General features: G+C 45.1%; 1 protein-coding gene across 1 annotated transcript in view; it reads left to right on the top strand.

The window, feature by feature from the left end:
* The first annotated feature begins 428 nt into the window (after positions 1-428).
* SLC6A5 (solute carrier family 6 member 5) overlaps positions 429-13374 on the top strand; it is a 75613-nt gene continuing 62667 nt past the window's right edge. Inside the window, exons 1-2 of the mRNA XM_016185085.2 lie at positions 429-599; positions 11773-11814. The gene's annotated coding sequence lies outside the window, so the exon portion shown is untranslated. The remainder of the gene's footprint in view (positions 600-11772; positions 11815-13374) is intronic.

Below are 13374 nucleotides of genomic sequence, written 5' to 3'. Positions count from 1 at the left end.
TTCCTGGGAACCTCTGATGTATTTATTCCTAGGTTTTCAGGAATACAGGCTAGGAGCTTGCCACTACTGTCAGAGTGGAGGGTAGTTTTCTCAGAGACTGAAGCTATGAGAGCTACGCTATCTCTGGGTAGACAGTGTCATAACTAAGTTTAGCTTTCAAACATCTGACTGATTGCTTGTTGATGTGAGGAAGGGCACACACACACACACATACACACACACATACACACACACACTCTCCCTCTCCCTCTCCCTCTCTCTCTCACTCTCCCTCTCTCTCTCTTTTTTTCTTGATGTTCCAAAGGACATTAGACCTTTTGGAGAATTAAATTAGTTCAAGTATATAAGGGCCTTAGAATTGTGCTTTAAAGATAGTATAGTGGGTATACAAAAAGACTTTGATGCCTGAGGCACTAAGGTCTTAAATTCGATCTCTTGACGCTATAAGCCATAGCTGAACAGGGCTCACATACAAAGAAAATTAAGTAGCAATTGCTTTTTTGGCTTTGCTAGTTTTATCATTATTACAGGTTTTGGAGTCTGCTCAGGAAAGAGAACTGTGCAGGAATCCTTCGGCAGAGGTCCATGAATAGTCAGAGGTGAGGTGATCTCCCAGAATCTGTGTGTGAAATTGGGGGGGTGTGCTTGTGTACTCGTGTGTCAGACTGCCAGCACTGGTGCAGCAAAGTACTATACCTGGGTAGCTTAAACCACAGCTACTGTCCCTCAGTTCTGGAGGCTAAAAGTGGGAAATCAAAATGTTGGCAGGGTTAGATTCTTCTGAGAGCTGCTGGGAAAGAATGTTCCTCATCCCTTCCACATGTAGTGCAAGCAGCATAGGCTATAGAATGATGCCAGTCTGACTTGACATCATCTAGACTCTGCACTACCTTGAGAAGGAAATTGATGCAGCCTCTCTGAGATTATTTCTTGGTCTTAAAAATATCACTGATGGGGGTCAGGCGGTAGCATAGAGGGTTAAGTACACTTGGCACAAAGTGCAAGGACTGGCTTAAGGATCCTGGTTCGAGCCCCCGGATCCCTACCTGGAGGGGGGTTGCTTCACAGGCGATAAAGCAGGTCTGCAGGTGTCTGTCTTTCTCTCCCCCTCTGTCTTCCCTTCCTCTTTCCATTTCTCTCTGTCCTATCCAACAACAATGACATCAATAACGACAATAACTACAACAACAATAAAAAAGACAAGGGCAACAAAAGGGAAAATAAATAAATGAATATTTAAAAAAATATGTCACTGATACTAAGGCAGTGGATCTAAGGGAAAGACCTTCTTCTCATCGTGGGAGTATTACAATAATGGACCCATACTCTCCTGTGCCTCTTCGAGCCTCGCTCCACAGCAACACACAATAGTGGGGTGCTGGCACTGATTCCTGTTCTGCCCTCCAGCTAAGACAGATGCCCTTGCCTCAGCTAAGTGACCTTGGCAAACCAGACTGACAGGACTGTGTGTCAAGGAAAGGAACTCACTGGCCTGGCAGTCAAGCTGAGTGGCAGGGAACCCTCTACTTGGTCAAGTGCAGCCCTTCAGCTTGCTAAGAGGTACTTGTTCTGTCGGGCCAGGCTCTGCTGCTGCTGCCGCTGCCGCTACCACTGCCGCCGCCAGGAGTGCTCAGGGCCGCAGATAAGGTGAAACCTAAGATACCACACTAGGAACCCTAAGTGACAGGCACTTTAAGTGGGAACTGATTTGTCTCTTAGGTCATAGGAGATAGGCTCAGGGATAAGGTAGACAGCCTTGCTTTTCTTTTTTTTTTTTTTTAAAAAAAACTGGTTCATACATGTACCAATAACTGTGTTTGCTGTGAACCATTACTGCCCTCCAATAGAAAAAGATTCTGGCACATGTGATGTTGGGGGTTAAAGTTGAGATCTGCTTGTGAGTGAATGGCTTTATCCACTGCACCACCTTCTGGGTCACCACAACCCTCACTGTCTTTCCTTCTCCCTCCTTCCTTCCTTCCTTCCTTCCTTCCTTCCTTCCTTCCTTCCTTCCTTGCCTCCAGGAATATCACTTGGATTCAGTGCCTAGACTAGGAATCCACTGCTCCTGGAGGCTATTTTTTCCCTTTTGTTGCCCTTGTTGTTTATAGTTGTTGTTATTGCTGTCCTCATTGTTGGACAGGACAGAGAGAAATTGAGAGAGGACAGGAAGACAGGGGAGAGAAAGATAGACACCTGCTGACCACCTTCTCCACTTGTGAAGCAACTCCCCTGCAGGTGGGGAGCAGAGGGCTTGAACCGGGATCCTTACGCAGGTCCTTGCGCTTAGCACCATGTGGGCTTAACCAACTGCGCTACTGCACTACTGCTCACTCCCTATTTTTTTAATCTTTTTGCATATATATCCTTTTCTTTTATTAATATTAGTGATTTAATAATGATCGACAAGATTATAGGATAAGAGGGATACAATTCCACACAGTTCCCACCACCAGAGTTGCATGTCCCATTCCCTCCATTGGAAGCTTCCCTATTCTTTATCCCTCTGGGAGTCTGGACCCACACTCTTTATGGGGAGCAGAAGGTGCGTGTTCTGGCTTCTGTGACTGCTTCTCTGCTGGACATGGGGGTTGACAGGTGGGTCCACACCCCCAGCCTGTTTCTTTTCTTTTCTCTCTTCTTTTCTTTTCTTTCTTTCTTTCTCCCTCTCTCTCTCTCTCTCTTTCTTTCTTTTTCTTTTCTTTTTCTTTTTTTTTTTTCTTCCAGGATTATTGCAGGGGCTCAGTGCCTGCACTATGAATCGAGTCCACTGTTCCTAGAGGCCATTTTTTCCCATTTGTTGCCCTAGTTGTATATCATTGTTGGTATTATTATTATTGTTATTGCTGTCATTGTTGGATAGGACAGAGAAATTGAGAGAGGAGGGAGAGGCAGAGGGGGAGAGAAAGACAGAGACCTGCAGACCTGCTTCACCGCCTGTGAAGCCACCTCCCTGCAGGTGGGGAACCTGGATCCTTACTCCAGTCCCTGCGCTTTTCTTTCCGCCTTGTGCTCTTAACCCGCTATGCTACCGCCAGGCCCCCTCCCCCCCAGCCTGTTTCTATCTTTCCCTAGTGCTCTGGAGAGGTGCGGTTCCAGGATGCATTGGTGAGGTTATCTGCTCAGGGAAGTCAGGATGGCATCATGGTGACATCTGCAACTTGGTGGCTGAAAACAGTCCTTCTTTTCTTAACATGCACCTCTTGCTTCTTGCTGAAGTGGCTGCTTGCCCGGCATTTCAAGCATCAGGAGGGGACACTGTCTAGGCAGGTTTAAAGCAAGACCCTGAGGGCCTATGTCACTCACTAAAAGTTTTGTTGATTCAGACCTAGGGATCACGTCTTCTCTGCAAAGAAAGTGTTGGCATGGCTGTTTAACTGGACTGCATTGTGTTAAGCAAAACTCGGTCCCTATGGAGCAGAGGAGCTGATGGAAGGATGCAGCTAGCAGACTGCCGCATCGGACTCATGGCATCGCTTCCCCCCACGCACCTATCTACAATCTTGTCCTAAGGTAAGTAATCTCTCTGACTGAACACTCAACTGATTACACGTATAGAAACCCTCTCTCAGGGGTGGGGCGGTAGCACAGTGAGTTAAGCGCACATGGCACAAAGCCCAAGGACTGGCGAAAGGTTCCTGACTCCCACCTGCAGGGGTGTCACTTCGCAAGCAGTGAAGAGGGTCTGCAGGTGTCTTTCTCTCCCCCCCACCCCCGGCTTCCCCTTCTCTCTCGATTTCTCTCTGTCCTGTCCAACAGCAATAACAACAATAATAGTAATGACAATAACAAGGGCAACAAAAATGGGGGGGGAGAAGCCTCTCTCCTCATAAGGTTACGGTCTGAGTTACTGGAGCTCAGGACTCTACACATCTGGGGAGGATGAAGAGGGTGGCATGATTTTTCTTCAAAAAATAGTCTTCTGGGGCCAGGTGGTGGCACACCTGGTAGAGCGCACATGTTACAATGTGCAAGGACCCAGGTTCGAGCCGCCGGTCCCCACCTACAAGGGGAGAGCTTTGTAAATGGTAAAGCAGGGCTGCAGGTGTCTCTCCATCTCTCTCCCTTCCCTCTATTTCTGGCTGTCTCTATCCAATAAATAAAGATAGTTTTTAAAAAATAGTCTTCTGCAACACACGTATACATGACCATGTACCTGATCCAGAGCACGTAGGTGACCCTCCAGCGTACGGACGGTGAGACATGAGCACGTGCTGCTTGTTGCGTGGTTCCTGACACTTCACCTGGTTCCCTGCACTCCACTGTCTTACTTGATTTTCCCCTTACATGAGTGAGGTACAGTTCCATTTCACGGCTGCAGCACCTGAGTCTCAGAGAAGCTAGAAATTTGTCCAAGGTCACATGGAATGTAGGTGCCAGACCAAAAGGATCTGCTGCCTGATGTAGGATCATTTCCAGCTAGAGCCAGGGAAAAAGATTGAAAATGTGGACTTAGTTCAGCTGGAACAAACCCGCTGTTATTAGCAATTCAAGGAGACTGGTGACTGAAAGTAGTTGGAAAACTTGTTTCTCTGGTGGGGGTAGATAGCATAAAGGTTCTGCAAAGAGACTCTCATGTCTGAGACTTCAAAGTCCCAGGTTCAATCCCCCGCACCACCATAAGCCGGAGTTGAGCAGTGCTCTGGTATAATAATAATTAATAATAAAATTAGTAATGAAAGCTTGTTTGTCTCAAGCATCTTCTCACCTACTGGGATCTCACTTCTGACTGTTCCAAGGTCCAGAAACATCTTCTGTTTTGGCAGTGCAAATTCTACTATTGAGAAATCCCACCAGAATAACTGGTGGTATAAAATTAGCTCTTCTCTTTTTGTTTGTGGATACTGCAAGTGTCAGCTAGCTGTAAGGAAGAAAGCAATGCAGTTAAACCTATGAGGGGATAGAAAAAAAGGGGGGTTGGGTGGTGGGAATTGTGTGGAGTTGTACCCCTCCTACCCTATGGTTTTGTTAATTAATCCTTTCTTAAATAAAAAAAATTAAAAAATTAAAAAAAAAAGAAAAAAAGGGGGGGGAATGGCCACCGTAGCAAAAGATTTGTGTTGCAGGCATCCAGCTCCAGTAATAAGATTGGTGGCAATAAAAAATAAAAATAAAAAATAAAAAACTCCTAGCTTTCCTGTCCACGATGGGGAGGTATTTGACATCTGTTCCACATGGTGCCTTAAGGGGGCCACAGTGAACTCGAACTCCAATACCCACAGTGGGAACTCTCATTGACACTTTAGATAGAGATAGAAATTGAAAGGAAAGGGGGAATAAAGGAGAGAGAGGGGCCAGGTGGTGGTGCACCTGGTTAAGCACACGTATCACCATGTGCAAGGACTCGATTTCCCACCTGCAGGGACGACACTTAAGGAGTGGTGAAGCAGGTCTGCAGGTGTCTGTCTTTCTCTCCTTTTTATCTCCCTTCCCCTGTCAAATAAAAATAGGAAGAAAAAAAAAAGGCAAAAATGGCCACCAGGAGCAGTGGATTCTTGGTACAGGCACCGAGCCCCAGCGATAAGCCGGGGGGGGGGGGTAAGGAGAGAGAAAGAGAGGTACCTGCAGCACTGCTTCACCACCACTAAAGCCGTTCACCTGCAGGTGGGACTGGGGGCTTGAGCCCAGGTCCTTGTGCACTCTGTCAGTGCGCCACCTCCAGAACCCTCATTAGCACTTTCCTTTTCCCTCTTTTCAACACTTTCCTTGCTCCCCCAGCTGGGACATCCAGTCCAGAAACTTTCCTTTTATCTATTTCATTTATTTATTTTTTCCACCAGGATTATTGCTGGGATTTGGTGCCTGCACACAAAATCCACTGTTCCAAACAGCCTCCCCCACCCTTTCCTTTTTTGATAAATACAGAGAGAAATGAAGAGAGAAGGGAGATAGGGAGGCAGAACCTGACAGACACCTGCAGCCCGGCTTCATCCTGTTTCAGCCCTGTTTCATTGGGAAGCTTCTCTTCCCTGCAGGTGGGGACCAGGAGAGTTTCTTTCTTCCTTCCTCCTCCCTCCCTTCTTTTTTTCTTTTTCCTTATGTTTTCTATAATGTAATACCAAAAATGGCAGCATTCTAAGGGGGCAGGGGAAATGTCTTTGACAGTTTCAACCCTTTTTTTTTTTTTTACACATGCTGGAGCTCATAGCAATCTCATCATTCCCCGAACAATTTCATTCAGATAGACCAAAAGAGACTCAGAGGGAGACACCACAGCGCCTGAGCTCCCACATGCCAAGACTGAGCCTGGACCCACGGCAGGCACAGTCCGACCAGTGAGCTGGCATCCTGGCCCTTTGACAACATCCTCTTAAATAGCTGGTGCAGGGAGCTTTGCACGTTTCCTCCTAGTATCCTTGGAGCCAGGCCTTCAAGGAACAATGCAGTCACAGGCAGTTACACTCCCTAATGCAGAGGGTTCTTTCCTTTGTCAGCTGCAGCAGTTCACATAGACATTTAGAACGGGCTTGAATGCAGCTTTTCATTTGGCCTCAGAGCTGTGCCCGAGTTAATGACTTGGAAAAATATGTCATCATCCATGTAATCTGCAGAAACCAGAGAGGCCCGGATCCTGCCTTTCCGCTACAGAGAAAGCGTCTCCACTGTGTTTGCACCATCTCTCACAACTGCTTAATTAAGTCCTGTGTAAACAGATGGCTTGTTTGTTCGGTCCTAATAGTTGTAAAATTTGGATACTGTGAATACTGACAGTAGCACATATTTATATTGACCAAATAATAGTCTTACCATTAAACGAAATTCCTTTGTGCTAAGGAGAAAGCTAGTTTAAGTCTTTATGGAAACAAACTGTTTTGTTGTTGTTTCCATAGCATTTTTTATAGCCAGAGGTGTTCACAGATTGATGGGCATTGTTGGAAAAGGTGGGGGAGGGAGACAAACCAGAGAGCACAGACTTTCATAATCATGTCTGTGTGTGAGGCAGACATCAAAACAACTGGTGTTGATGAAATAGATCCAATTCTCAAAAATGAACACGAATCCAAAACACGCCTAGATATTGGTAGATGCTACAGCACTATTTGTGGTAAGGATCGGAAATAATTCATTGTATAGTAATTATTTGTTACTTGAATTGTGGTGTATTCACAGTGTAACAGCTGCAGTAACTAGAAATGATAACCAATGAAGCAGAACTGTAACAGTAATGAAAGTGAAAAAAAGCTAAACTGCAAAGACTATGAGCAGCATGATAGCAAGTTTGTAAAAGTAGAAACCATGTCTTCATAGAGACATGGAAATAGAAAAGGCCTTTCCCCAAAATCTTATAGGACTTGGGGGGGGGGGTGTCACTTGGAATGCATTTTTTTCTTTTTTAAAAATTTTATTAGTGATTTAATATGATTTACAATATTATGAGATAGCAAGGGTATAATTCTATGTTTTAATGTTTTTCTTTGAGCTTTTCTAATTTCTCTGTAATGAACATGTGCTATCTTTATAATCAGAAAACAAAATTTTAAGTGAAATCTCATGGCTGGGGAGCCAGCATAATGTTTCTGCCAAAAGACTTTTTTTTATGCCTAAGGCTCTGAGGTCTCAGGTTCAATCCCCGGCACCACCGTAAGGCAGAGATGACCTGTGGCTTTTCTCCCTCCTCCCCCTCCTCTCTCTCTCATTAAATAAATAAAATATTTTTGAAAATGCAAAATAATAATGCAGACATCAACAATTCCCAGGCACAAGTCTTTTTTTTTTTTTTTTTTTTTTGCCTCCAGGGTTACTGCTGGGGCTTGGTGCCTACACCATGAATCCACTGCTCCTGGAGGCCATTTTTTCCCTTTTGTTGCCCTAGTTGTTTTATAGTTGTTGTGGTTATTATCGTTGTTATTGATGTCGTTGTAGTTGGATAGGACAGAGAGAAATGGAGAGAGGAGGGGATGACAGAGATGGGGAGAGAAAGATAGACACTTGCAGACCTGCTTCACCGCCTGTGAAGTGACTCCCCTGCAGGTGGGGAGCTGGGGGCTCAAACCAGGATCCTTAAGCTGGCCTTGTGCTTTGCCACACTCCCTTAACCTGCTACGCTACCGACCACCCCCCACACACACACACACACAAGTCTTAACCTTGCATATGGAAGAGAATCAGTAGGCAACTGATAAGCAGTGCTCATCCATATGCTGAATTTAACTCTATTGTCTTTTTTTTTAATTAATTAATTAATTAATTAATTAATTTTCCAGAGCACTGCTCAAGTCTAGTTTATGGTGGCTTGGGGGATTGAACCTGGGACCTCAAAACCTTGGTCCTGAGGGTTTGTTTGCATGACCTTTATGCTATCTGCTTAACCATTATGTAATCTACTATCTAGATTCCATTACCACACCCTGTGCTTTAAGCCTTTTAGTCATTTACCCCATTGTTTGTTACCCTACCCCTTTGTATCTGGAATTTCTGATTTTTTTGTAGTATATGTGTTGTTGTTTTCACCGGGCTATGTTGTTTTCGCCGGGCTGGCTTCACGGGCGGGTAACAGATGACCAGGGACTCATGGTTGAGCTGTAGGCAGTATCTCTTTATTCATGCAGGACACAGCACAATCTAAGCCGAACTAAGCTAAACTCAAGTACCCTAAAACTCACAATGCTGTCTTTATATATACTTGTCAAGTAGGGTGGAAACAGGATGTGACATAGAGAGGGTGGAGAGAAAAATGACTGGTGAAAATCAGGGTATGACAAGGAGAGGATCAGGGTGTGACAAGGAGAGGGGGCGGAGCAGGCAAGAATTCTACCACTAAACCACTAATGCCCTGGAGGGAGTGTGGTGCTTTATGTAAATGTAAAAGTGATTTATGTAAATAGAACGCTTTGAATGGGATCAAACCCAATCCCTATAGAGGCATACCGGTGCTTGGTTCAGCAGAAGCCAGGGGGAGCTGGCATACTACCCAACAATGTGTGTGTGTGTGTGTGTATGTGTGTAGTTTATCTTTTATTATTTTTTATTTCACCAGACCACTACTCAGCTCTGGTTTATGGTGATGTGAGGGATCCCGGGATTTTGGAGCCTCAGGCATGAGAGAGTCTCTTTGCATAACCATTATGCTAGTCCCTCTGTAACCCTTGCTAATAAAAGGACTCTGGACCTGAAGGAAGGGCTTTTGCTAGTGCATATCCAGGGAAGTCATCTCTGGACTCACAGGCAGACCCCTTGCTGAGGAATCTTTTGGCCATCACAACTCAACACTGCTCTACTTGTAGGAATCCCTGCTAGGTTTGCACAGACACACACACACACACACACACACACACACACACACAGTAACTAGAACAGAAGCTGGAGAGAAGAAATATTCAAGAGAAAAAAATTTCTTTACAGAAAAATATATATTTATAGAATATTTTTATTAAATCTTTTTTTAAATATATTTATTTTCCATTTTGTTGCCCTTGTTGTTTTTTTATTGTTGTAGTTATTGATGTCATCGTTGTTAGACAGGACAAAGAGAAGTGGAGAGAGGAGGGGAAGACAGAGAGGGGGAGAGTAAGATCAACACCTGCAGACCTGCTTCACTGTTTCTGAAACGACTCCCCTGCAGGTGGGAAGCCAGGGGCTTGAACCAGGGACTTGAACTGGGGACTTGAACCGGGATCCTTATGCTGGTCCTTGCGCTTCCTGCCAAGTGCGCTTAACCGGCTGCGCTACCGCCCGACTCCCCAGAAAATATATTTTATACTGTATTTTATTTTACTAACAAGTTTGAGACCTGATTTCTCGTACAGTCCCTATCTGTGGACTAAGATACTTGAACAAGACTTAAGCTTGAAGAACAACCATTAAGCACCTGCAATCAGTAGAGTAGAGCTTCCAGAAGAAGGGGTGGTGGAATAGCAGAATGTCTACTTTGACGCTGAGACTTCAGGGTCCTGTGTTTCATCCCCTGCACCACCAGTCACTAGAGCTGAGCAGTTCTCTGGTAAATACGAAAATGAGACAGATGACTGAATTAAAATGTAGCAATGTTGTCCTCATGAAAAATTACAAACCAGGAACTTTCAGTTTGATGTAACTGGAGTTTAAATGACTTTGCAGATTCACGTACATTACAAAGATGGGAAGTGGAAAGAAGTGTCACTGTATTGTCTAAATTGTATGTTGTCAGTGTCTTGATTAGGCCCTGTTTGTTTTGCTTTTTTACCAGAGCACTGCTCAGCTCTGCAGGGGATTGAATCTGGGACTCTGGTGCCTCAGGCATGAGAATCTCTTTGCAGAACCATTATATGGTCTACCCCTGCCCTAAGCCCTATTTCACCCCAGCAGAATTGGGAACAGAAAACTCCAGGACTTTAGGAAGATTAACCAAATTTTGGTAGCTCATATCCTTAGTTAACTGAATTCATATTTTAAGTTCTCAGAGAATGGCAAGCTTAGGTCTGACATTTTCTAATGAAAGGAGACTGGTGTCTGTCCTCATTAATTAACATAGTAGTCATTAGTTTATTATTTAAATTTCCATATCTGCTTGTAAAGCAACTATGGTAGTATTTCTTCTACAAGCACAGTCTTTCCCTTCCTTCTTTTCTTCTTTGTTCCCTTCCTCCTTTTCTCTCTTTTAAAATTATTTTTTATATTTCTTTGTTTGATAGAGAAATTGACATGGGAGGGGGGAGATAGAGAGGGAGAGAGACACCTGCAGCCCTGCTTCACCACTCATGAAGCTTCCCCCTGAAGGTGGGGACCAGGGGCTTGATCCAGAGTCCCTGCGCACTGTAGTGTGTGCGCTTAACCAGGTGCCCCACCACCCGGCTTCCTCTCTCCCTCTTTCTCTCTCCACTTGCACCAGGATCACTGCCCGTATCACTCACCAGGAGTGATTGTGGTGCTACCTAATACATATGCTTCTCCTTTTTTTTTTTTTGCCTCCAGGGTTGTGGCTGGCGCTTGGCTTGCACCAAGAATCCACTCCTCTTCCTGGCCATTTTTCCCATTTTATTTGATAAGACAGAGAGAAATTGAGAGAGTAGGGGAGATAGGGAGAGAGAAGGAGAGACACCTCCAGACCTGCTTCACCACTTGCAAAGCAACCCTCTTGCGGGTGGGGAGCCAGGAGCTGAAACCCACGTCCCTGTGCTTTGTGCTTTGTGCGCTTAACCACCGTGGTTAAGGTGAGCCACCGTCTGGCCCCCAATTCTACATTTTTACATCTATGCATGTGAGGGTCATGTTATACACAGTCTAAACAACCTGACTTTTACTAAATAAATGTGTCCATCTCACCTGTATGGTTCTAAGTCATTCTTTTTTTTTTTTTTGCCTCCAGGGTTATTGCTGGGGACTCTGTGCCTGCATCATGAATCCACTGCTCCTCTAGGCTGTTCTTTTTTCCCTTTTGTTGCCTTTTTTTTTTTTTCAATTGCTGGTTGCTGTGGTTATTACTGTTGTTGTTATTGATGTCCTTGTTGGATGGGACAGAGAGAAATGGAGAGAGATGGGGAAGACAGAGAGGGGAAGAGAAAGATAGATACCTGCAGACCTGCTTCGCTGCCTGTGAAGTGACTCCTCTGCAGGTGGGGAGCCAGGGGCTCGAACCGGGATCCTTGAGCCCCCGGTCCTTGAGCTTTGCACCATATGTGCTTAACCCACTGCACTACCACCTGACCTCCTCTAAGTCATTCTTTTTAACAGATACCAACCATCCCATGTTTTATCTATGTTGTTGCTCTAGTGGGCTTTTCCCTGGGCTTTCACCTGACCAACTGTACTATAGTAAACATACTCACCTCACACTTTGCTTTCTTATTTCTTTAGAACAGCTTCTTAGAAGTGGACCTTGCTGGATCAAAGGATGGGGTGAGTTTCATGCTCTACTTTTTAAAAGAAAAACTTCTTCTGCACGTGGTTTCTCACTTGTTAATTGGCCTTGGTCCCTGAGCTGGTTTCGTCACTGGTGAAGCAGGCGTGGGTGGGGGGCTGCAGGTAACCTTGAATGTCCTTTGCAGCTTGCTCTAAACTCCTTGGCTTCTGCGCCTGCGCCCACTGCCCTGTGTTCTGCTGCAGTGAAGTGCGAGTCATCACTACTGCTGAGTCAGGAGCAAGCGTCCTGCCTGTCTGGGTCTCTGGATTTTGGATGCCCTGTTTGCACAAAGCCTGGTGACTTAGCGGAGTCACTGACTTCTCAGTACAGATGCTTTGGTGAGGGAAGCTTGTCTTGATTGATGCTGTCCTTGACAGCCCGCAGCCAGATGAAAACTGGGCAGTGAAGCTGACATACAATCTAAGCTCCTGTCTGCTGTGCTGAATTTGCTTTGCTCCAAGCAGAATGTGCCTCAGGACACACACCTAACGGCTTTCTGTTTGAGTCCTTTTTTTCAGGATGCTCTCACATTTTCATTTAATGACACAAAATACTTGATTATTGTGTGTCCCAACCATGGAGGGAAGAGAGGGAAAGGCTGCACAATTAATTTCTTCTTTGTGATGTTTTTTATTTTGTCTTATTTTTATTTATTTATTTGATAGGATAGAGAGAAGTTGAGAAGGAAGGGAGGGAGAGACAGAGAGGCAGCTGCATTCCCACTCAGCCACTCATGAAGCTAAGCTCCCCCCCACACACCCCATCCCCTACCCTAGGTGTGCCACTGCCATGCCTTTCATTTTGTGTGTGTGTCCCCCACATTTAGCTCCTCCAGCAAGGTGAAAGAACTATTGGATCTGCTAAAAATGAAGGGCTTCAAATAGTTGATTAGAATGAACTGAACACTATCCGTTACTTACTGAAATCAAGCAAAGGAGCTGATGCCAGTCTGGGCACTTCACATGTATAGCCTCATTTAACTCTCCAGTAGCCACTGAGATAACTTCATGTTCTTCTTCTCTCACCCAAGCAAAGTGACACCCCCCCCACACACAGAGCAATGAAAGTCATGTAGTCAGACTGCAGAGCCCAAGCTCTTAGCACACTAAATGAGACTGGATATTCCAGACAAATGGGACGACAGTACTGTACATTTCCTGGCTACCTCGGCTGTGTCACCGGAAACCTATCAAGTCCTTGCATCCTTTATTTGTAGAAAGCTCCCGTATCAAAACCACCCAAACACAGACACAGTAGCGCCTCATTTCATATCCTGAGGGGAACAGACAGGAAGCAAAGATCTACCCCGCTGCTGACCTTAGGCCCTGTCTCCGTGCCTTGTTTTTGTCTTTCTATCCAGCTGGATGGGCAGCTGTCCTAAGCACTAAGGGAAGCCGGGGGCTGTCAACTTCTGATCGACACTAGAGTAGGAAATCTCGAAGCTGGGAAAATAACATTTGGAAACTCTCCTTCCTGGGTGGTGGAGTAAGCATAATGATTATGAAAAGGATCTGATGCCTGAAGCTCTGAAGTCCTGAATTCAGTGCCCAGTACCA

This window comes from Erinaceus europaeus, chromosome 17, assembly GCF_950295315.1.
Source record: "Erinaceus europaeus chromosome 17, mEriEur2.1, whole genome shotgun sequence".
NCBI classification, from domain to species: Eukaryota; Metazoa; Chordata; class Mammalia; order Eulipotyphla; family Erinaceidae; genus Erinaceus; species Erinaceus europaeus.
Note: the sequence above shows the minus strand (reverse complement) of the source record. Positions and strands in the feature narration are given on the sequence as shown.